Genomic DNA, 26176 nt, shown 5'->3' on the forward strand with positions numbered 1-26176 from the left:
TCTGTTCTCAGATTCCACAGAAATAAGGCTAGCAAAGAGATCCACGAAATACACATGTAACTCTGTGAGATGAATTAACAGAACACTAAGCAGTTTCTGAGAAAGCTTCTTTCCAGATTTCATCTGAGGATATTTGCTTTTTCACCATAGCCCTCTATGGGCTTCCAAATATCACTTTGCCAATTCCACAAGAACTGTCTTAGCGAAAGGCTTCTTGAGGGGAAAGCTGTAACTCTGTGAGATGATTTCACAGAACACAAAGAAGTTTCTCAGAAAGCTTCTTTCTCTTTGTTATCGGAGGATATTTCCTTTGGCCCTATAGTCTTCAAAGGGATCCGAAATATCTGTTCTCAGATTCCACAGAAATAAGGCTAGCAAAGAGATCCACGAAATACACATGTAACTCTGTGAGATGAATTCACAGAACACTAAGCAGTTTCTCAGAAAGCTTCTTTCCAGATTTCATCTGAGGAGATTTCCTTTTGCACCATAGCCCTCTATGGGCTTCCAAATATCACTTTGCCAATTCCACAAGAACTGTCTTAGCGAAAGGCTTCTTGAGGGGAAAGCTGTAACTCTGTGAGATGATTTCACAGAACACAAAGAAGTTTCTCAGAAAGCTTCTTTCTCTTTGTTATCGGAGGATATATCCTTTGGCCCTATAGTCTGCAAAGGGATCAGAAATATCTGTTCTCAGATTCCACAGAAATAAGGCTAGCAAAGGGATCCACGAAATACAGATGTAACTCTGTGAGATGAATTAACAGAACACTAAGCAGTTTCTCAGAAAGCTTCTTTCCAGATTTCATCTGAGGATATTTCCTTTTTCACCATAGCCCTCTATGGGCTTCCAAATATCACTTTGCCAATTCCACAAGAACTGTCTTAGCCAAAGGCTTCTTGAGGGGAAAGCTGTAACTCTGTGAGATGATTTCACAGAACACAAAGAAGTTTCTCAGAAAGCTTCATTCTCTTTGTTATCTGAGGATATTTCCTTTGGCCCTATATCTCCAAAGGGATCCGAAATCTCTGTTCTCAGATTCCACAGAAATAAGGCTAGCAAAGAGATCCACGAAATACACATGTAACTCTGTGAGATGAATTAACGGAACACTAAGCAGTTTCTCAGAAAGCTTCTTTCCAGATTTCATCTGAGGTCATTTCCTTTTTCACGATAGCCTTCTATGGGCTTCCAAATATCACTTTCTGAATTCCACAAGAACTGTCTTAGCGAAAGGCTTCTGGAGGGGCAAGCTGTAATTCTGTGAGATGATTTCACAGAACACAAAGAAGTTTCTCAGAAAGCTTCTTTCTCTTTCTTATCGGAGGATATTTCCTTTGTCCCTATAGTCTTGAAAGGGATCCAAATATCTGTTCTCAGATTCCACAGAAATAAGGCTAGCAAAGAGATCCACGAAATACAGATGTAATTCTGTGAGATGAATTAACAGAACACTAAGCAGTTTCTCAGAAAGCTTCTTTCCAGATTTCATCTGAGGATATTTCCTTTTTCACCATTGCCCTCTATGGGCTTCCCAATATCACTTTGCCAATTCCACAAGAACTGTCTTAGCGAAAGGCTTCTTGAGGGGAAAACTGTAACTCTGTGAGATGATTTCTCAGAACACAAAGAAGTTTCTCAGAAAGCTTCTTTCTCTTTGTTATCGGAGGATATTTCCTTCGGCCCTGTATTCTTCAAAGGGATCCGAAATATCTCTTCTCAGATTCAACAGAAATAAGGCTAGCCAAGAGCTCCACGAAATACACATGTAACTCTGTGAATGGAAGTCACAGATCACAGAGCATTTTCTCAGAAAGCTTCTTTCCAGATTTCTTCTGAGGATATTTCCTTTTTCACCATAGCCCTCTATGGGCTTCCAAATATCTCGTTGCCAATTCCACAAGAACTGTCTTAGCGAAAGGCTTCTTGATGGGAAAGCTGTAAGTCTGTGAGATGATTTCACAGAACACAAAGAACTTTCTCAGAAAGCTTCTTTCTCGTTGTTATCGGAGGATATTTCCTTTGGCCCTATAGTCTTCAAAGGGATCCGAAATATCTGTTCTCAGATTCCACAGAAATAAGGCTAGCAAAGAGATCCACGACATAATCAGGTAACTCTGTGAGATGAATTAACAGAACACTAAGCAGTTTCTCCGAAAGCTTCTTTCCAGATTTCATCTGAGGATATTTCCTTTTTCACCATAGCCCTCTATGGGCTTCCCAATATCACTTTGCCAATTCCACAAGAACTGTCTTAGCGAAAGGCTTCTTGAGGGGAAAGCTGAAACTCTGTGAGATGATTTCACAGAACACAAGGAAGTTTCTCAGAAAGCTTCTTTCTCTTTGTTATCAGAGGATATTTACTTTGGCCCTATAGTCTTCAAAGGGATCCGAAATATCTGTTCTCAGATTCCACAGAAATAAGGCTAGCAAAGAGATCCACGAAATACACATGTAACTCTGTGAGATGAATTAACAGAACACTAAGCAGTTTCTGAGAAAGCTTCTTTCCAGATTTCATCTGAGGATATTTGCTTTTTCACCATAGCCCTCTATGGGCTTCCAAATATCACTTTGCCAATTCCACAAGAACTGTCTTAGCGAAAGGCTTCTTGAGGGGAAAGCTGTAACTCTGTGAGATGATTTCACAGAACACAAAGAAGTTTCTCAGAAAGCTTCTTTCTCTTTGTTATCGGAGGATATTTCCTTTGGCCCTATAGTCTTCAAAGGGATCCGAAATATCTGTTCTCAGATTCCACAGAAATAAGGCTAGCAAAGAGATCCAGGAAATACACATGTAACTCTGTGAGATGAATTCACAGAACACTAAGCAGTTTCTCAGAAAGCTCCTTTCCAGATTTCATCTGAGGAGATTTCCTTTTGCACCATAGCCCTCTATGGGCTTCCAAATATCACTTTGCCAATTCCACAAGAACTGTCTTAGCGAAAGGCTTCTTGAGGGGATCGCTGTAACTCTGTGAGATGATTTCACAGAACACAAAGAAGTTTCTCAGAAAGCTTCTTTCTCTTTGTTATCGGAGGATATTTCCTTTGGCCCTATAGTCTGCAAAGGGATCCGAAATATCTGTTCTCAGATTCCACAGAAATAAGGCTAGCAAAGAGATCCACGAAATACAGATGTAACTCTGTGAGATGAATTAACAGAACACTAAGCAGTTTCTCAGAAAGCTTCTTTCCAGATTTCATCTGAGGATATTTCCTTTTTCACCATAGCCCTCTAGGGGCTTCCAAATATCACTTTGCCAATTCCACAAGAACTGTCTTAGCGAAAGGCTTCTTGAGGGGAAAGCTGTAACTCTGTGAGATGATTTCACAGAACACAAAGAAGTTTCTCAGAAAGCTTCATTCTCTTTGTTATCTGAGGATATTTCCTTTGGCCCTATATCTCCAAAGGGATCCGAAATCTCTGTTCTCAGATTCCACAGAAATAAGGCTAGCAAAGAGATCCACGAAATACACATGTAACTCTGTGAGATGAATTAACAGAACACTAAGCAGTTTCTCAGAAAGCTTCTTTCCAGATTTCATCTGAGGTTATTTCCTTTTTCACGATAGCCTTCTATGGGCTTCCAAATATCACTTTCTCAATTCCACAAGAACTGTCTTAGCGAAAGGCTTCTGGAGGGGCAAGCTGTAATTCTGTGAGATGATTTCACAGAACACAAAGAAGTTTCTCAGAAAGCTTCTTTCTCTTTGTTATCGGAGGATATTTCCTTTGTCCCTATAGTCTTGAAAGGGATCCAAATATCTGTTCTCAGATTCCACAGAAATAAGGCTAGCAAAGAGATCCACGAAATACAGATGTAATTCTGTGAGATGAATTAACAGAACACTAAGCAGTTTCTCAGAAAGCTTCTTTCCAGATTTCATCTGAGGATATTTCCTTTTTCACCATTGCCCTCTATGGGCTTCCCAATATCACTTTGCCAATTCCACAAGAACTGTCTTAGCGAAAGGCTTCTTGAGGGGAAAACTGTAACTCTGTGAGATGATTTCTCAGAACACAAAGAAGTTTCTCAGAAAGCTTCTTTCTCTTTGTTATCGGAGGATATTTCCTTCGGCCCTGTATTCTTCAAAGGGATCCGAAATATCTCTTCTCAGATTCCACAGAAATAAGGCTAGCAAAGAGATCCACGAAATACAGATGTAACTCTGTGAGATGAATTAACAGAACACTAAGCAGTTTCTCAGAAAGCTTCTTTCCAGATTTCATCTGAGGATATTTCCCTTTTCACCATAGCCCTCTATGGGCTTCTAAATATCACTTTGCAAATTCCACAAGAGCTGTCTTAGCGAAAGGCTTCTTGAGGGGAAAGCTGTAACTCTGTGAGATGATTTCACAGAACACGAAGTTTCTCAGAAAGCTTCTTTCTCTTTGTTGTCGGAGGATATTTCCTTTGGCCCTATAGTCTTCAAAGGGATCCGAAATATCTGTTCTCAGATTCCACAGAAATAAGGCTAGCAAAGAGATCCACGAAATACAGATGTAACTATGTGAGATGAATTCACAGAACACTAAGCAGTTTCTCAGAAAGCTTCTTTCCAGATTTCATCTGAGGATATTTCCTTTTTCACCATAGCCCTCTAGGGGCTTCCAAATATCACTTTGCCAATTCCACAAGAACTGTCTTAGCCAAAGGCTTCTTGAGGGGAAAGCTGTAACTCTGTGAGATGATTTCACAGAACACAAAGAAGTTTCTCAGAAAGCTTCTTTCTCTTTGTTATCCGAGGATATTTCCTTTGGCCCTATAGTCTTCAAAGGGATCCGAAATATCTGTTCTCAGATTCCACAGAAATAAGGCTAGCAAAGAGATCCACGAAATACGGATGTAACTCTGTGAGATGAATTAACAGAACACTAAGCAGTTTCTCAGAAAGCTTCTTTCCAGATTTCATCTGAGGATATTTCCTTTTTCAACATAACCATCTATGGGCTTCCAAATATCACTTTGCCAATTCCACAAGAACTGTCTTAGCGAAAGGCTTCTTGAGGGGAAAGCTGTAACTCTGTGAGATGATTTCACAGAAAACAAAGAAGTTTCTCAGAAAGCTTCTTTCTCTTTGTTATCGGAGGATATTTCCTTTGGCCCTATAGTCTTCAAAGGGATCCGAAATATCTGTTCTCAGATTCCACAGAAATAAGGCTAGCAAAGAGATCCACGAAATACCGATGTAACTCTGTGAGATGAATTAACAGAACACCAAGCAGTTTCTCAGAAAGCTTCTTTCCAGATTTCATCTGAGGATATTTCCTTTTTCACCATAGCCCTCTATGGGCTTCTAAATATCACTTTGCAAATTCCACAAGAACTGTCTTAGCGAAAGGCTTCTTGAGGGGAAAGCTGTAACTCTGTGAGATGATTTCACAGAACAGAAAGAAGTTTCTCAGAAAGCTTCTTTCTCTTTGTTATCGGAGGATATTTCCTTTGGCCCTATAGTCTTCAAAGGGATCTGAAATATCTGTTCTCAGATTCCACAGAAAAAAGGCTAGCAAAGAGATCCACGAAATACAGATGTAACTCTGTGAGATGAATTAACAGAACACTAAGCAGTTTCTCAGAAAGCTTCTTTCCAGATTTCATCTGAGGATATTTCCCTTTTCACCATAGCCCTCTAGGGCTTCTAAATATCACTTTGCAAATTCCACAAGAACTGTCTTAGCGAAAGGCTTCTTGAGGGGAAAGCTGTAACTCTGTGAGATGATTTCACAGAACACGAAGTTTCTCAGAAAGCTTCTTTCTCTTTGTTATCGGAGGATATTTCCTTTGGCCCTATAGTCTTCAAAGGGATCCGAAATATCTGTTCTCAGATTCCACAGATATAAGGCTAGCAAAGAGATCCACGAAATACAGATGTAACTATGTGAGATGAATTCACAGAACACTAAGCAGTTTCTCAGAAAGCTTCTTTCCAGATTTCATCTGAGGATATTTCCTTTTTCACCATAGCCCTCTAGGGGCTTCCAAATATCACTTTGCCAATTCCACAAGAACTGTCTTAGCCAAAGACTTCTTGAGGGGAAAGCTGTAACTCTGTGAGATGATTTCACAGAACACAAAGAAGTTTCTCAGAAAGCTTCTTTCTCTTTGTTATCGGAGGATATTTTCTTTGGCCCTATAGTCTTCAAAGGGATCCGAAATATCTGTTCTCAGATTCCACAGAAATAAGGCTAGCAAAGAGATCCACGAAATACGGATGTAACTCTGTGAGATGAATTAACAGAACACTAAGCAGTTTCTGAGAAAGCTTCTTTCCAGATTTCATCTGAGGATATTTCCTTTTTCAACATAACCATCTATGGGCTTCCAAATATCACTTTGCCAATTCCACAAGAACTGTCTTAGCGAAAGGCTTCTTGAGGGGAAAGCTGTAACTCTGTGAGATGATTTCACAGAACACAAAGAAGTTTCTCAGAAAGCTTCTTTCTCTTTGTTATCGGAGGATATTTCCTTTGGCCCTAAAGTCTTCAAAGTGATCCGAAATATCTGTTCTCAGATTCCACAGAAATAAGGCTTGCAAAGAGATCCACGAAATACAGATGTAATTCTGTGAGATGAATTCACAGAACACTAAGCAGTTTCTCAGAAAGCTTCTTTCCAGATTTCATCTGAGGATATTTCCTTTTTCACCATAGCCCTCTATGGGCTTCCAAATATCACTTTGCCAATTCCACAAGAACTGTCTTAACGAAAGGCTTCTTGAGGGGTAAGCTGTAACTCTGTGAGATGATTTCACAGAACACAAAGAAGTTTCTCAGAAAGCTTCTTTCTCTTTGTTATCGGAGGATATTTCCTTTGGCCCTATAGTCTTCAAAGGGATCCGAAATATCTGTTCTCAGATCCCACAGAAATAAGGCTAGCAAAGAGATCCACGAAATACAGATGTAACTCTGTGAGATGAATTAACAGAACACTAAGCAGTTTCTCAGAAAGCTTCTTTCCAGATTTCATCTGAGGATATTTCCTTTTTCACCATAGCCCTCTATGGGCTTCCAAATATCACTTTGCCAATTCCACAAGAACTGTCTTAGCGAAAGGCTTCTTGAGGGGAAAGCTGTAACTCTGTGAGATGATTTCACAGAACAGAAAGAAGTTTCTCAGAAAGCTTATTTCTCTTTGTTATCGGAGGATATTTCCTTTGGCCCTATAGTCTTCATAGGGATCTGAAATATCTGTTCTCAGATTCCACAGAAATAAGGCTAGCAAAGAGATCCACGAAATACAGATGTAACTCTGTGAGATGAATTCACAGAACACTAAGCAGTTTCTCAGAAAGCTTCTTTCCAGATTTCATCTGAGGATATTTCCTTTTTCACCATAGCCCTCTAGGGGCTTCCAAATATCACTTTGCCAATTCCACAAGAACTGTCTTAGCGAAAGGCTTCTTGAGGGGAAAGCTGTAACTCTGTGAGATGATTTCACAGAAAACAAAGAAGTTTCTCAGAAAGCTTCTTTCTCTTTGTTATCGGAGGATATTTCCTTTGGCCCTATAGTCTTCAAAGGGATCCGAAATATCTGTTCTCAGATTCCACAGAAATAAGGCTAGCAAAGAGATACACGAAATACAGAAGTAACAATGTGACATGAATTCACAGAACACTAAGCAGTTTCTCAGAAAGCTTCTTTCCAGATTTCATCTGAGGATATTTCCTTTTTCACCATAGCCCTCTAGGGGCTTCCAAATATCACTTTGCCAATTCCACAAGAACTGTCTTAGCCAAAGGCTTCTTTAGGGGAAAGCTGTAACTCTGTGAGATGATTTCACAGAACACAAAGAAGTTTCTCAGAAAGCTTCTTTCTCTTTGTTATCGGAGGATATTGCCTTTGGCCCTATAGTCTTCAAAGGGATCCGAAATATCTGTTCTCAGATTCCACAGAAATAAGGCTAGCAAAGAGATCCACGAAATACTGATGTAACTCTGTGAGATGAATTCACAGAACACTAAGCAGTTTCTCAGAAAGCTTCTTTCCAGATTTCATCTGAGGATATTTCCTTTTTCACCCTAGCCCTCTATGGGCTTCCAAATATCACTTTGCCAATTCCACAAGAACTGTCTTAGCGAAAGGCTTCTTGAGGGGAAAGTTGTAACTCTGTGAGATGATTTCACAGAACACAAAGAAGTTTCTCAGAAAGCTTCTTTCTCTTTGTTATCGGAGGATATTTCCTTTGGCCCTATAGTCTTCAAAGGGATCCGAAATATCTGTTCTCAGATCCCACAGAAATAAGGCTAGCAAAGAGATCCACGAAATACAGATGTAACTCTGTGAGATGAATTAACAGAACACTAAGCAGTTTCTCAGAGAGCTTCTTTCCAGATTTCATCTGAGGATATTTCCTTTTTCACCATAGCCCTCTATGGGCTTCCAAATATCACTTTGCCAATTCCACAAGAACTGTCTTAGCGAAAGGCTTCTTGAGGGGAAAGCTGTAACTCTGTGAGATGATTTCACAGAACACAAAGAAGTTTCTCAGAAAGCTTCTTTCTCTTTGTTATCGGAGGATATTTAATTTGGCCCTATAGTCTTCAAAGGGATCCGAAATATCTGTTCTCAGATTCCACAGAAATAAGGCTAGCAAAGAGATCCACGAAATACTGATGTAACTCTGTGAGATGAATTCACAGAACACTAAGCAGTTTCTCAGAAAGCTTCTTTCCAGATTTCATCTGAGGATATTTCCTTTTTCACCATAGCCCTCTATGGGCTTCCAAATATCACTTTGCCAATTCCACAAGAACTGTCTTAGCGACAGGCTTCTTGAGGGGAAAGCTGTAACTCTGTGAGATGATTTCACAGAACACAAAGAAGTTTCTCAGAAAGCTTCTTTCTCTTTGTTATCGGAGGATATTTCCTTTGGCCCTATAGTCTTCAAAGGGATCCGAAATATCTGTTCTCAGATTCCACAGAAATAAGGCTAGCAAAGAGATCCACGAAATACAGATGTAACTCTGTGAGTGGAAGTCACACAACCCAGAGCAGTTTCTCAGAAAGCTTCATTCCAGATTTCTTCTGAGGATATTTCCTTTTTCACCATAGCCCTCTATGGGCTTCCAAATATCACTTTGCCCATTCCAGAAGAACTGTCTTAGCGAAAGGCTTCTTGACGGGAAAACTGTAACTCTGTGAGATGATTTCACAGAACACAAAGAAGTTTCTCAGAAAGCTTCTTTCTCTTTGTTATCGGAGGATATTTTCTTTGGCCCTATAGTCTTCAAAGGGATCCGAAATATCTGTTCTCAGATTCCAGAGAAATAAGGCTAGCAAAGAGATCCACGAAATACAGATGTAACTCTGTGAGATGAATTAACAGAACACTTAGCAGTTTCTCAGAAAACTTTTTTCCAGATTTCATCTGAGGATATTTCCTTTTTCACCATAGCCCTCTATGGGCTTCCAAATATCACTTTGCCAATTCCACAAGAACTGTCTCAGCGAAAGGCTTCTTGAGGGGAAAGCTGTAACTCTGTGAGATGATTTCACAGAACACAAAGAAGTTTCTCAGAAAGCTTCTTTCTCTTTGTTATCGGAGGATATTTCCTTTGGCCCTATAGTCTTCAAAGGGATCCGAAATACCTGTTCCCAGATTCCACAGAAATAAGGCTAGCAAAGAGATCCACGAAATACACATGTAACTCTGTGAATGGAAGTCACAGATCACAGAGCAGTTTCTCATAAAGCTTCTTTCCAGATTTCTTCTGAGGATATTTCCTTTTTCACCATAGCCCTCTATGGGCTTCCAAATATCACGTTGCCAATTCCACAAGAACTGTCTTAGCGAAAGGCTTCTTGAGGGGAAAGCTGTAACTCTGTGAGATGATTTCACAGAACACAAAGAAGTTTCTCAGAAACCTTCTTTCTCTTTGTTATCGGAGGATATTTCCTTTGGCCCTATAGTCTTCAAAGGGATCCGAAATATCTGTTCTCAGATTCCACAGAAATAAGGCTAGCAAAGAGATCCACTAAATACAGATGTAACTCTGTGAGATGAATTCACAGAACACTAAGCAGTTTCTCAGAAAGCTTCTTTCCAGATTTCATCTGAGGATATTTCCTTTTTCACCATAGCCCTCTATGGGCTTCCAAATATCACTGTGCCAATTCCACAAGAACTGTCTTAGCGAAAGGCTTCTTGAGGGGAAAGCTGTAACTCTGTGAGATGATTTCACAGAACACAAAGAAGTTTCTCAGAAACCTTCTTTCTCTTTGTTATCGGAGGATATTTCCTTTGGCCCTATAGTCTTCAAAGGGATCCGAAATATCTGTTCTCAGATCCCACAGAAATAAGGCTAGCAAAGAGATCCACGAAATACAGATGTAACTCTGTGAGATGAATTCACAGAACACTAAGCAGTTTCTCAGAAAGCTTCTTTCCAGATTTCATCTGAGGATATTTCCTTTTTCACCATAGCCCTCTTTGGGCTTCCAAATATCACTTTGCCAATTCCACAAGAACTGTCTTAGCGAAAGGCTTCTTGAGGGGAAAGCTGTAACTCTGTGATATGATTTCACAGAACACAAAGAAGTTTCTCAGAAAGCTTCTTTCTCTTTGTTATCGGAGGATATTTCCTTTGGCCCTATAGTCTTCAAAGGGATCCGAAATATCTGTTCTCAGATTCCACAGAAATAAGGCTAGCAAAGAGATACACGAAATACAGAAGTAACAATGTGACATGAATTCACAGAACACTAAGCAGTTTCTCAGAAAGCTTCTTTCCAGATTTCATCTGAGGATATTTCCTTTTTCACCCTAGCCCTCTAGGGGCTTCCAAATATCACTTTGCCAATTCCACAAGAACTGTCTTAGCCAAAGGCTTCTTTAGGGGAAAGCTGTAACTCTGTGAGATGATTTCACAGAACACAAAGAAGTTTCTCAGAAAGCTTCTTTCTCTTTGTTATCGGAGGATATTGCCTTTGGCCCTATAGTCTTCAAAGGGATCCGAAATATCTGTTCTCAGATTCCACAGAAATAAGGCTAGCAAAGAGATCCACGAAATACTGATGTAACTCTGTGAGATGAATTCACAGAACACTAAGCAGTTTCTCAGAAAGCTTCTTTCCAGATTTCATCTGAGGATATTTCCTTTTTCACCCTAGCCCTCTATGGGCTTCCAAATATCACTTTGCCAATTCCACAAGAACTGTCTTAGCGAAAGGCTTCTTGAGGGGAAAGTTGTAACTCTGTGAGATGATTTCACAGAACACAAAGAAGTTTCTCAGAAAGCTTCTTTCTCTTTGTTATCGGAGGATATTTAATTTGGCCCTATAGTCTTCAAAGGGATCCGAAATATCTGTTCTCAGATTCCACAGAAATAAGGCTAGCAAAGAGATCCACGAAATACTGATGTAACTCTGTGAGATGAATTAACAGAACACTAAGCAGTTTCTCAGAAAGCTTCTTTCCAGATTTCATCTGAGGATATTTCCTTTTTCACCATAGCCCTCTAGGGGCTTCCAAATATCACTTTGCCAATTCCACAAGAACTGTCTTAGCGACAGGCTTCTTGAGGGGAAAGCTGTAACTCTGTGAGATGATTTCACAGAACACAAAGAAGTTTCTCAGAAAGCTTCTTTCTCTTTGTTATCGGAGGATATTTCCTTTGGCCCTATAGTCTTCAAAGGGATCCGAAATATCTGTTCTCAGATTCCACAGAAATAAGGCTAGCAAAGAGATCCACGAAATACAGATGTAACTCTGTGAGTGGAAGTCACACAACCCAGAGCAGTTTCTCAGAAAGCTTCATTCCAGATTTCTTCTGAGGATATTTCCTTTTTCACCATAGCCCTCTATGGGCTTCCAAATATCACTTTGCCCATTCCAGAAGAACTGTCTTAGCGAAAGGCTTCTTGACGGGAAAACTGTAACTCTGTGAGATGATTTCACAGAACACAAAGAAGTTTCTCAGAAAGCTTCTTTCTCTTTGTTATCGGAGGATATTTTCTTTGGCCCTATAGTCTTCAAAGGGATCCGAAATATCTGTTCTCAGATTCCAGAGAAATAAGGCTAGCAAAGAGATCCACGAAATACAGATGTAACTCTGTGAGATGAATTAACAGAACACTTAGCAGTTTCTCAGAAAACTTTTTTCCAGATTTCATCTGAGGATATTTCCTTTTTCACCATAGCCCTCTATGGGCTTCCAAATATCACTTTGCCAATTCCACAAGAACTGTCTCAGCGAAAGGCTTCTTGAGGGGAAAGCTGTAACTCTGTGAGATGATTTCACAGAACACAAAGAAGTTTCTCAGAAAGCTTCTTTCTCTTTGTTATCGGAGGATATTTCCTTTGGCCCTATAGTCTTCAAAGGGATCCGAAATATCTGTTCCCAGATTCCACAGAAATAAGGCTAGCAAAGAGATCCACGAAATACACATGTAACTCTGTGAATGGAAGTCACAGATCACAGAGCAGTTTCTCATAAAGCTTCTTTCCAGATTTCTTCTGAGGATATTTCCTTTTTCACCATAGCCCTCTATGGGCTTCCAAATATCACTGTGCCAATTCCACAAGAACTGTCTTAGCGAAAGGCTTCTTGAGGGGAAAGCTGTAACTCTGTGAGATGATTTCACAGAACACAAAGAAGTTTCTCAGAAAGCTTCTTTCTCTTTGTTATCGGAGGATATTGCCTTTGGCCCTATAGTCTTCAAAGGGATCCGAAATATCTGTTCTCAGATTCCACAGAAATAAGGCTAGCAAAGAGATCCACGAAATACAGATGTAACTCTGTGAGATGAATTCACAGAACACTAAGCAGTTTCTCAGAAAGCTTCTTTCCAGATTTCATCTGAGGATATTTCCTTTTTCACCATAGCCCTCTATGGGCTTCCAAATATCACTGTGCCAATTCCACAAGAACTGTCTTAGCGAAAGGCTTCTTGAGGGGAAAGCTGTAACTCTGTGAGATGATTTCACAGAACACAAAGAAGTTTCTCAGAAACCTTCTTTCTCTTTGTTATCGGAGGATATTTCCTTTGGCCCTATAGTCTTCAAAGGGATCCGAAATATCTGTTCTCAGATCCCACAGAAATAAGGCTAGCAAAGAGATCCACGAAATACAGATGTAACTCTGTGAGATGAATTCACAGAACACTAAGCAGTTTCTCAGAAAGCTTCTTTCCAGATTTCATCTGAGGATATTTCCTTTTTCAACATAGCCCTCTTTGGGCTTCCAAATATCACTTTGCCAATTCCACAAGAACTGTCTTAGCGAAAGGCTTCTTGAGGGGAAAGCTGTAACTCTGTGAGATGATTTCACAGAACACAAAGAAGTTTCTCAGAAACCTTCTTTCTCTTTGTTATCGGAGGATATTTCCTTTGGCCCTATAGTCTTCAAAGGGATCCGAAATATCTGTTCTCAGATTCCACAGAAATAAGGCTAGCAAAGAGATCCACGAAATACAGATGTAACTCTGTGAGATGAATTCACAGAACACTAAGCAGTTTCTCAGAAAGCTTCTTTCCAGATTTCATCTGAGGATATTTCCTTTTTCACCATAGCCCTCTATGGGCTTCCAAATATCACTGTGCCAATTCCACAAGAACTGTCTTAGCGAAAGGCTTCTTGAGGGGAAAGCTGTAACTCTGTGAGATGATTTCACAGAACACAAAGAAGTTTCTCAGAAACCTTCTTTCTCTTTGTTATCGGAGGATATTTCCTTTGGCCCTATAGTCTTCAAAGGGATCCGAAATATCTGTTCTCAGATCCCACAGAAATAAGGCTAGCAAAGAGATCCACGAAATACAGATGTAACTCTGTGAGATGAATTCACAGAACACTAAGCAGTTTCTCAGAAAGCTTCTTTCCAGATTTCATCTGAGGATATTTCCTTTTTCAACATAGCCCTCTTTGGGCTTCCAAATATCACTTTGCCAATTCCACAAGAACTGTCTTAGCGAAAGGCTTCTTGAGGGGAAAGCTGTAACTCTGTGAGATGATTTCACAGAACACAAAGAAGTTTCTCAGAAAGCTTCTTTCTCTTTGTTATCGGAGGATATTTCCTTTGGCCCTTTAGTCTTCAAAGGGATCCGAAATATCTGTTCTCAGATTCCACAGAAATAAGGCTAGCAAAGAGATACACGAAATACAGAAGTAACAATGTGACATGAATTCACAGAACACTAAGCAGTTTCTCAGAAAGCTTCTTTCCAGATTTCATCTGAGGATATTTCCTTTTTCACCCTAGCCCTCTAGGGGCTTCCAAATATCACTTTGCCAATTCCACAAGAACTGTCTTAGCCAAAGGCTTCTTTAGGGGAAAGCTGTAACTCTGTGAGATGATTTCACAGAACACAAAGAAGTTTCTCAGAAAGCTTCTTTCTCTTTGTTATCGGAGGATATTGCCTTTGGCCCTATAGTCTTCAAAGGGATCCGAAATATCTGTTCTCAGATTCCACAGAAATAAGGCTAGCAAAGAGATCCACGAAATACTGATGTAACTCTGTGAGATGAATTCACAGAACACTAAGCAGTTTCTCAGAAAGCTTCTTTCCAGATTTCATCTGAGGATATTTCCTTTTTCACCCTAGCCCTCTATGGGCTTCCAAATATCACTTTGCCAATTCCACAAGAACTGTCTTAGCGAAAGGCTTCTTGAGGGGAAAGCTGTAACTCTGTGAGATGATTTCACAGAACACAAAGAAGTTTCTCAGAAAGCTTCTTTCTCTTTGTTATCGGAGGATATTTCCTTTGGCCCTAAAGTCTTCAAAGTGATCCGAAATATCTGTTCTCAGATTCCACAGAAATAAGGCTTGCAAAGAGATCCACGAAATACAGATGTAATTCTGTGAGATGAATTCACAGGACACTAAGCAGTTTCTCAGAAAGCTTCTTTCCAGATTTCATCTGAGGATATTTCCTTTTTCACCATAGTCCTCTATGGGCTTCCAAATATCACTTTGCCAATTCCACAAGAACTGTCTTAGCGAAAGGCTTCTTGAGGGGATAGCTGTAACTCTGTGAGATGATTTCAGAGAACACAAAGAAGTTTCTCAGAAAGCTTCTTTCTCTTTGTTATCGGAGGATATTTCCTTTGGCCCTATAGTCTTCAAAGGGATCTGAAATATCTCTTCTCAGATTCCACAGAAAAAAGGCTTGCAAAGACATCCACGAAATACTGATGTAACTCTGTGAGATGAATTAACAGAACACTAAGCAGTTTCTCAGAAAGCTTCTTTCCAGATTTCATCTGAGGATATTTCCCTTTTCACCATAGCCCTCTATGGGCTTCTAAATATCACTTTGCAAATTCCACAAGAACTGTCTTAGCGAAAGGCTTCTTGAGGGGAAAGCTGTAACTCTGTGAGATGATTTCACAGAACACAAAGAAGTTTCTCAGAAAGCTTCTTTCTCTTTGTTATCGGAGGATATTTCCTTTGGCCCTATAGTCTTCAAAGGGATCCGAAATATCTGTTCTCAGATTCCACAGAAATAAGGCTAGCAAAGAGATCCACGAAATACAGATGTAACTCTGTGAGATGAATTAACAGAACACTAAGCAGTTTCTCAGAAAGCTTCTTTCCAGATTTCATCTGAGGATATTTCCTTTTTCACCATAGCCCTCTAGGGGCTTCCAAATATCACTTTGCCAATTCCACAAGAACTGTCTTAGCCAAAGGCTTCTTGAGGGGAAAGCTGTAACTCTGTGAGATGATTTCACAGAACACAAAGAAGTTTCTCAGAAAGCTTCTTTCTCTTTGTTATCGGAGGATATTGCCTTTGGCCCTATAGTCTTCAAAGGGATCCGAAATATCTGTTCTCAGATTCCACAGAAATAAGGCTAGCAAAGAGATCCACGAAATACTGATGTAACTCTGTGAGATGAATTCACAGAACACTAAGCAGTTTCTCAGAAAGCTTCTTTCCAGATTTCATCTGAGGATATTTCCTTTTTCACCCTAGCCCTCTATGGGCTTCCAAATATCACTTTGCCAATTCCACAAGAACTGTCTCAGCGAAAGGCTTCTTGAGGGGAAAGCTGTAACTCTGTGAGATGATTTCACAGAACACAAAGAAGTTTCTCAGAAAGCTTCTTTCTCTTTGTTATCGGAGGATATTTCCTTTGGCCCTATAGTCTTCAAAGGGATCCGAAATATCTGTTCCCAGATTCCACAGAAATAAGGCTAGCAAAGAGATCCACGAAATACACATGTAACTCTGTGAATGGAAGTCACAGATCACAGAGCAGTTTCTCATAAAGCTTCTTTCCAGATTTCTTCTGAGGATATTTCCTTTTTCACCATAGCCCTCTATGGGCTTCCAAATATCACGTTGCCAATTCCACAAGAACTGTCTTAGCGAAAGGCTTCTTGAGGGGAAAGCTGTAACTCTGTGAGATGATTTCACAGAACACAAAGAAGTTTCTCAGAAACCTTCTTTCTCTTTGTTATCGGAGGATATTTCCTTTGGCCCTATAGTCTTCAAAGGGATCCGAAATATCTGTTCTCAGATTCCACAGAAATAAGGCTAGCAAAGAGATCCACGAAATACAGATGTAACTCTGTGAGATGAATTCACAGAACACTAAGCAGTTTCTCAGAAAGCTTCTTTCCAGATTTCATCTGAGGATATTTCCTTTTTCACCATAGCCCTCTATGGGCTTCCAAATATCACTTTGCCAATTCCACAAGAACTGTCTTAGCGAAAGGCTTCTTGAGGGGAAAGCTGTAACTCTGTGAGATGATTTCACAGAACACAAAGAAGTTTCTCAGAAACCTTCTTTCTCTTTGTTATCGGAGGATATTTCCTTTGGCCCTATAGTCTTCAAAGGGATCCGAAATATCTGTTCTCAGATCCCACAGAAATAAGGCTAGCAAAGACATCCACGAAATACAGATGTAACTCTGTGAGATGAATTCACAGAACACTAAGCAGTTTCTCAGAAAGCTTCTTTCCAGATTTCATCTGAGGATATTTCCTTTTTCACCATAGCCCTCTATGGGCTTCCAAATATCACTTTGCCAATTCCACAAGAACTGTCTTAGCGAAAGGCTTCTTGAGGGGAAAGCTGTAACTCTGTGAGATGATTTCACAGAAAACAAAGAAGTTTCTCAGAAAGCTTCTTTCTCTTTGTTATCGGAGGATATTTCCTTTGGCCCTATAGTCTTCAAAGGGATCCGAAATATCTGTTCTCAGATTCCACAGAAATAAGGCTAGCAAAGAGATACACGAAATACAGAAGTAACAATGTGACATGAATTCACAGAACACTAAGCAGTTTCTCAGAAAGCTTCTTTCCAGATTTCATCTGAGGATATTTCCTTTTTCACCATAGCCCTCTAGGGGCTTCCAAATATCACTTTGCCAATTCCACAAGAACTGTCTTAGCCAAAGGCTTCTTTAGGGGAAAGCTGTAACTCTGTGAGATGATTTCACAGAACACAAAGAAGTTTCTCAGAAAGCTTCTTTCTCTTTGTTATCGGAGGATATTGCCTTTGGCCCTATAGTCTTCAAAGGGATCCGAAATATCTGTTCTCAGATTCCACAGAAATAAGGCTAGCAAAGAGATCCACGAAATACTGATGTAACTCTGTGAGATGAATTCACAGAACACTAAGCAGTTTCTCAGAAAGCTTCTTTCCAGATTTCATCTGAGGATATTTCCTTTTTCACCCTAGCCCTCTATGGGCTTCCAAATATCACTTTGCCAATTCCACAAGAACTGTCTTAGCGAAAGGCTTCTTGAGGGGAAAGCTGTAACTCTGTGAGATGATTTCACAGAACACAAAGAAGTTTCTCAGAAAGCTTCTTTCTCTTTGTTATCGGAGGATATTTCCTTTGGCCCTAAAGTCTTCAAAGTGATCCGAAATATCTGTTCTCAGATTCCACAGAAATAAGGCTTGTAAAGAGATCCACGAAATACAGATGTAATTCTGTGAGATGAATTCACAGAACACTAAGCAGTTTCTCAGAAAGCTTCTTTCCAGATTTCATCTGAGGATATTTCCTTTTTCACCATAGCCCTCTATGGGCTTCCAAATATCACTTTGCCAATTCCACAAGAACTGTCTTAGCGAAAGGCACTTGAGGGGAAAGCTGTAACTCTGTGAGATGATTTCACAGAACACAAAGAAGTTTCTCAGAAAGCTTCTTTCTCTTTGTTATCGGAGGATATTTCCTTTGGCCCTATAGTCTTCAAAGGGATCCGAAATATCTGTTCTCAGATCCCACAGAAATAAGGCTAGCAAAGAGATCCACGAAATACAGATGTAACTCTGTGAGATGAATTAACAGAACACTAAGCAGTTTCTCAGAAAGCTTCTTTCCAGATTTCATCTGAGGATATTTCCTTTTTCACCATAGCCCTCTATGGGCTTCCAAATATCACTTTGCCAATTCCACAAGAACTGTCTTAGCGAAAGGCTTCTTGAGGGGAAAGCTGTAACTCTGTGAGATGATTTCACAGAACAGAAAGAAGTTTCTCAGAAAGCTTCTTTCTCTTTGTTATCGGAGGATATTTCCTTTGGCCCTATAGTCTTCAAAGGGATCTGAAATATCTGTTCTCAGATTCCACAGTAAAAAGGCTTGCAAAGAGATCCACGAAATACAGATGTAACTCTGTGAGATGAATTAACAGAACACTAAGCAGTTTCTCAGAAAGCTTCTTTCCAGATTTCATCTGAGGATATTTCCCTTTTCACCATAGCCCTCTATGGGCTTCTAAATATCACTTTGCAAATTCCACAAGAACTGTCTTAGCGAAAGGCTTCTTGAGGGGAAAGCTGTAACTCTGTGAGATGATTTCACAGAACACAAAGAAGTTTCTCAGAAAGCTTCTTTCTCTTTGTTATCGGAGGATATTTCCTTTGGCCCTATAGTCTTCAAAGGGATCCGAAATATCTGTTCTCAGATTGCACAGAAATAAGGCTAGCAAAGAGATCCACGAAATACAGATGTAATTATGTGAGATGAATTAACAGAACACTAAGCAGTTTCTCAGAAAGCTTCTTTCCAGATTTCATCTGAGGATATTTCCCTTTTCACCATAGCCCTCTATGGGCTTCTAAATATCACTTTGCAAATTCCACAAGAACTGTCTTAGCGAAAGGCTTCTTGAGGGGAAAGCTGTAACTCTGTGAGATGATTTCACAGAACACAAAGAAGTTTCTCAGAAAGCTTCTTTCTCTTTGTTATCGGAGGATATTTCCTTTGGCCCTATAGTCTACAAAGGGATCCGAAATATCTGTTCTCAGATTCCACAGAAATAAGGCTAGCAAAGAGATCCACGAAATACAGATGTAACTATGTGAGATGAATTAACAGAACACTAAGCAGTTTCTCAGAAAGCTTCTTTCCAGATTTCATCTGAGGATATTTCCTTTTTCACCATAGCCCTCTAGGGGCTTCCAAATATCACTTTGCCAATTCCACAAGAACTGTCTTAGCCAAAGGCTTCTTGAGGGGAAAGCTGTAACTCTGTGAGATGATTTCACAGAACACAAAGAAGTTTCTCAGAAAGCTTCTTTCTCTTTGTTATCAGAGGATATTGCCTTTGGCCCTATAGTCTTCAAAGGGATCCGAAATATCTGTTCTCAGATTCCACAGAAATAAGGCTAGCAAAGAGATCCACGAAATACGGATGTAACTCTGTGAGATGAATTAACAGAACACTAAGCAGTTTCTCAGAAAGCTTGTTTCCAGATTTCATCTGAGGATATTTCCTTTTTCAACATAACCCTCTATGGGCTTCCAAATATCACTTTGCCAATTCCACAAGAACTGTCTTAGCGAAAGGCTTCTTGAGGGGAAAGCTGTAACTCTGTGAGATGATTTCACAGAACACAAAGAGGTTTCTCAGAAAGCTTCTTTCTCTTTGTTATCGGAGGATATTTCCTTTGGCCCTGTAGTCTTCAAAGGGATCCGAAATATCTGTTCTCAGATTCCACAGAAATAAGGCTAGCAAAGAGATCCACGAAATACAGATGTAACTCTGTGAGATGAATTCACAGAACACTAAGCAGTTTCTCAGAAAGCTTCTTTCCAGATTTCATCTGAGGATATTTCCTTTTTCACCATAGCCCTCTAGGGGCTTCCAAATATCACTTTGCCAATTCCACAAGTACTGTCTTAGCGAAAGGCTTCTTGAGGGGAAAGCTGTAACTCTGTGAGATGATTTCACAGAACACAAAGAAGTTTCTCAGAAAGCTTCTTTCTCTTTGTTATCGGAGGATATTTCCTTTGGCCCTATAGTCTTCAAAGGGATCCGAAATATCTGTTCTCAGATTCCACAGAAATAAGGCTAGCAAAGAGATACACGAAATACAGATGTAACAATGTGACATGAATTCACAGAACACTAAGCAGTTTCTCAGAAAGCTTCTTTCCAGATTTCATCTGAGGATATTTCCTTTTTCACCATAGCCCTCTAGGGGCTTCCAAATATCACTTTGCCAATTCCACAAGAACTGTCTTAGCCAAAGGCTTCTTGAGGGGAAAGCTGTAACTCTGTGAGATGATTTCACAGAACACAAAGAAGTTTCTCAGAAAGCTTCTTTCTCTTTGTTATCAGAGGATATTGCCTTTGGCCCTATAGTCTTCAAAGGGATCCGAAATATCTGTTCTCAGATTCCACAGAAATAAGGCTAGCAAAGAGATCCACGAAATACGGATGTAACTCTGTGAGATGAATTAACAGAACACTAAGCAGTTTCTCAGAAAGCTTGTTTCCAGATTTCATCTGAGGATATTTCCTTTTTCAACATAACCCTCTATGGGCTTCCAAATATCACTTTGCCAATTCCACAAGAACTGTCTTAGCGAAAGGCTTCTTGAGGGGAAAGCTGTAACTCTGTGAGATGATTTCACAGAACACAAAGAGGTTTCTCAGAAAGCTTCTTTCTCTTTGTTATCGGAGGATATTTCCTTTGGCCCTGTAGTCTTCAAAGGGATCCGAAATATCTGTTCTCAGATTCCACAGAAATAAGGCTAGCAAAGAGATCCACGAAATACAGATGTAACTCTGTGAGATGAATTCACAGAACACTAAGCAGTTTCTCAGAAAGCTTCTTTCCAGATTTCATCTGAGGATATTTCCTTTTTCACCATAGCCCTCTAGGGGCTTCCAAATATCACTTTGCCAATTCCACAAGTACTGTCTTAGCGAAAGGCTTCTTGAGGGGAAAGCTGTAACTCTGTGAGATGATTTCACAGAACACAAAGAAGTTTCTCAGAAAGCTTCTTTCTCTTTGTTATCGGAGGATATTTCCTTTGGCCCTATAGTCTTCAAAGGGATCCGAAATATCTGTTCTCAGATCCCACAGAAATAAGGCTAGCAAAGAGATCCACGAAATACAGATGTAACTCTGTGAGATGAATTAACAGAACACTAAGCAGTTTCTCAGAAAGCTTCTTTCCAGATTTCATCTGAGGATATTTCCTTTTTCACCATAGCCCTCTATGGGCTTCCAAATATCACTTTGCCAATTCCACAAGAACTGTCTTAGCGAAAGGCTTCTTGAGGGGAAAGCTGTAACTCTGTGAGATGATTTCACAGAACAGAAAGAAGTTTCTCAGAAAGCTTCTTTCTCTTTGTTATCGGAGGATATTTCCTTTGGCCCTATAGTCTTCAAAGGGATCTGAAATATCTGTTCTCAGATTCCACAGTAAAAAGGCTTGCAAAGAGATCCACGAAATACAGATGTAACTCTGTGAGATGAATTAACAGAACACTAAGCAGTTTCTCAGAAAGCTTCTTTCCAGATTTCATCTGAGGATATTTCCCTTTTCACCATAGCCCTCTATGGGCTTCTAAATATCACTTTGCAAATTCCACAAGAACTGTCTTAGCGAAAGGCTTCTTGAGGGGAAAGCTGTAACTCTGTGAGATGATTTCACAGAACACAAAGAAGTTTCTCAGAAAGCTTCTTTCTCTTTGTTATCGGAGGATATTTCCTTTGGCCCTATAGTCTTCAAAGGGATCCGAAATATCTGTTCTCAGATTGCACAGAAATAAGGCTAGCAAAGAGATCCACGAAATACAGATGTAATTATGTGAGATGAATTAACAGAACACTAAGCAGTTTCTCAGAAAGCTTCTTTCCAGATTTCATCTGAGGATATTTCCCTTTTCACCATAGCCCTCTATGGGCTTCTAAATATCACTTTGCAAATTCCACAAGAACTGTCTTAGCGAAAGGCTTCTTGAGGGGAAAGCTGTAACTCTGTGAGATGATTTCACAGAACACAAAGAAGTTTCTCAGAAAGCTTCTTTCTCTTTGTTATCGGAGGATATTTCCTTTGGCCCTATAGTCTACAAAGGGATCCGAAATATCTGTTCTCAGATTCCACAGAAATAAGGCTAGCAAAGAGATCCACGAAATACAGATGTAACTATGTGAGATGAATTAACAGAACACTAAGCAGTTTCTCAGAAAGCTTCTTTCCAGATTTCATCTGAGGATATTTCCTTTTTCACCATAGCCCTCTAGGGGCTTCCAAATATCACTTTGCCAATTCCACAAGAACTGTCTTAGCCAAAGGCTTCTTGAGGGGAAAGCTGTAACTCTGTGAGATGATTTCACAGAACACAAAGAAGTTTCTCAGAAAGCTTCTTTCTCTTTGTTATCAGAGGATATTGCCTTTGGCCCTATAGTCTTCAAAGGGATCCGAAATATCTGTTCTCAGATTCCACAGAAATAAGGCTAGCAAAGAGATCCACGAAATACGGATGTAACTCTGTGAGATGAATTAACAGAACACTAAGCAGTTTCTCAGAAAGCTTGTTTCCAGATTTCATCTGAGGATATTTCCTTTTTCAACATAACCCTCTATGGGCTTCCAAATATCACTTTGCCAATTCCACAAGAACTGTCTTAGCGAAAGGCTTCTTGAGGGGAAAGCTGTAACTCTGTGAGATGATTTCACAGAACACAAAGAGGTTTCTCAGAAAGCTTCTTTCTCTTTGTTATCGGAGGATATTTCCTTTGGCCCTGTAGTCTTCAAAGGGATCCGAAATATCTGTTCTCAGATTCCACAGAAATAAGGCTAGCAAAGAGATCCACGAAATACAGATGTAACTCTGTGAGATGAATTCACAGAACACTAAGCAGTTTCTCAGAAAGCTTCTTTCCAGATTTCATCTGAGGATATTTCCTTTTTCACCATAGCCCTCTAGGGGCTTCCAAATATCACTTTGCCAATTCCACAAGTACTGTCTTAGCGAAAGGCTTCTTGAGGGGAAAGCTGTAACTCTGTGAGATGATTTCACAGAACACAAAGAAGTTTCTCAGAAAGCTTCTTTCTCTTTGTTATCGGAGGATATTTCCTTTGGCCCTATAGTCTTCAAAGGGATCCGAAATATCTGTTCTCAGATTCCACAGAAATAAGGCTAGCAAAGAGATACACGAAATACAGATGTAACAATGTGACATGAATTCACAGAACACTAAGCAGTTTCTCAGAAAGCTTCTTTCCAGATTTCATCTGAGGATATTTCCTTTTTCACCATAGCCCTCTAGGGGCTTCCAAATATCACTTTGCCAATTCCACAAGAACTGTCTTAGCCAAAGGCTTCTTGAGGGGAAAGCTGTAACTCTGTGAGATGATTTCACAGAACACAAAGAAGTTTCTCAGAAAGCTTCTTTCTCTTTGTTATCAGAGGATATTTAATTTGGCCCTATAGTCTTCAAAGGGATCCGAAATATCTGTTCTCAGATTCCACAGAAATAAGGCTAGCAAAGAGATCCACGAAATACTGATGTAACTCTGTGAGATGAATTCACAGAACACTAAGCAGTTTCTCAGAAAGCTTCTTTCCAGATTTCATCTGAGGATATTTCCTTTTTCACCATAGCCCTCTATGGGCTTCCAAATATCACTTTGCCAATTCCACAAGAACTGTCTTAGCGACAGGCTTCTTGAGGGGAAAGCTGTAACTCTGTGAGATGATTTCACAGAACACAAAGAAGTTTCTCAGAAAGCTTCTTTCTCTTTGTTATCGGAGGATATTTCCTTTGGCCCTATAGTCTTCAAAGGGATCCGAAATATCTGTTCTCAGATTCCACAGAAATAAGGCTAGCAAAGAGATCCACGAAATACAGATGTAACTCTGTGAGTGGAAGTCACACAACCCAGAGCAGTTTCTCAGAAAGCTTCTTTCCAGATTTCTTCTGAGGATATTTCCTTTTTCACCATAGCCCTCTATGGGCTTCCAAATATCACTTTGCCCATTCCAGAAGAACTGTCTTAGCAAAAGGCTTCTTGACGGGAAAACTGTAACTCTGTGAGATGATGTCACAGAACACAAAGAAGTTTCTCAGAAAGCTTCTTTCTCTTTGTTATCAGAGGATAATTTCTTTGGCCCTATAGTCTTCAAAGGGATCCGAAATATCTGTTCTCAGATTCCAGAGAAATAAGGCTAGCAAAGAGATCCACGAAATACAGATGTAACTCTGTGAGATGAATTAACAGAACACTTAGCAGTTTCTCAGAAAACTTTTTTCCAGATTTCATCTGAGGATATTTCCTTTTTCACCATAGCCCTCTATGGGCCCCCAAATATCACTTTGCCAATTCCACAAGAACTGTCTCAGCGAAAGGCTTCTTGAGGGGAAAGCTGTAACTCTGTGAGATGATTTCACAGAACACAAAGAAGTTTCTCAGAAAGCTTCTTTCTCTTTGTTATCGGAGGATATTTCCTTTGGCCGTATAGTCTTCAAAGGGATCCGAAATATCTGTTCCCAGATTCCACAGAAATAAGGCTAGCAAAGAGATCCACGAAATACACATGTACCTCTGTGAATGGAAGTCACAGATCACAGAGCAGTTTCTCATAAAGCTTCTTTCCAGATTTCTTCTGAGGATATTTCCTTTTTCACCATAGCCCTCTATGGGCTTCCAAATATCACGTTGCCAATTCCACAAGAACTGTCTTAGCGAAAGGCTTCTTGAGGGGAAAGCTGTAACTCTGTGAGATGATTTCACAGAACACAAAGAAGTTTCTCAGAAACCTTCTTTCTCTTTGTTATCGGAGGATATTTCCTTTGGCCCTATAGTCTTCAAAGGGATCCGAAATATCTGTTCTCAGATTCCACAGAAATAAGGCTAGCAAAGAGATCCACGAAATACAGATGTAACTCTGTGAGATGAATTCACAGAACACTAAGCAGTTTCTCAGAAAGCTTCTTTCCAGATTTCATCTGAGGATATTTCCTTTTTCACCATAGCCCTCTATGGGCTTCCAAATATCACTGTGCCAATTCCACAAGAACTGTCTTAGCGAAAGGCTTCTTGAGGGGAAAGCTGTAACTCTGTGAGATGATTTCACAGAACACAAAGAAGTTTCTCAGAAACCTTCTTTCTCTTTGTTATCGGAGGATATTTCCTTTGGCCCTATAGTCTTCAAAGGGATCCGAAATATCTGTTCTCAGATGCCACAGAAATAAGGCTAGCAAAGAGATCCACGAAATACAGATGTAACTCTGTGAGATGAATTCACAGAACACTAAGCAGTTTCTCAGAAAGCTTCTTTCCAGATTTCATCTGAGGATATTTCCTTTTTCACCATAGCCCTCTATGGGCTTCCAAATATCACTTTGCCAATTCCACAAGAACTGTCTTAGCCAAAGGCTTCTTGAGGGGAAAGCTGTAACTCTGTGAGATGATTTCACAGAACACAAAGAAGTTTCTCAGAAAGCTTCTTTCTCTTTGTTATCAGAGGATATTTAATTTGGCCCTATAGTCTTCAAAGGGATCCGAAATATCTGTTCTCAGATTCCACAGAAATAAGGCTAGCAAAGAGATCCACGAAATACTGATGTAACTCTGTGAGATGAATTCACAGAACACTAAGCAGTTTCTCAGAAAGCTTCTTTCCAGATTGCATCTGAGGATATTTCCTTTTTCACCATAGCCCTCTATGGGCTTCCAAATATCACTTTGCCAATTCCACAAGAACTGTCTTAGCGACAGGCTTCTTGAGGGGAAAGCTGTAACTCTGTGAGATGATTTCACAGAACACAAAGAAGTTTCTCAGAAAGCTTCTTTCTCTTTGTTATCGGAGGATATTTCCTTTGGCCCTATAGTCTTCAAAGGGATCCGAAATATCTGTTCTCAGATTCCACAGAAATAAGGCTAGCAAAGAGATCCACGAAATATAGATGTAACTCTGTGAGTGGAAGTCACACAACCCAGAGCAGTTTCTCAGAAAGCTTCTTTCCAGATTT

The sequence above is a fragment of the Macaca fascicularis genome, chromosome 1 (assembly GCF_037993035.2).
Source record: "Macaca fascicularis isolate 582-1 chromosome 1, T2T-MFA8v1.1".
Lineage (NCBI taxonomy): Eukaryota > Metazoa > Chordata > Mammalia > Primates > Cercopithecidae > Macaca > Macaca fascicularis.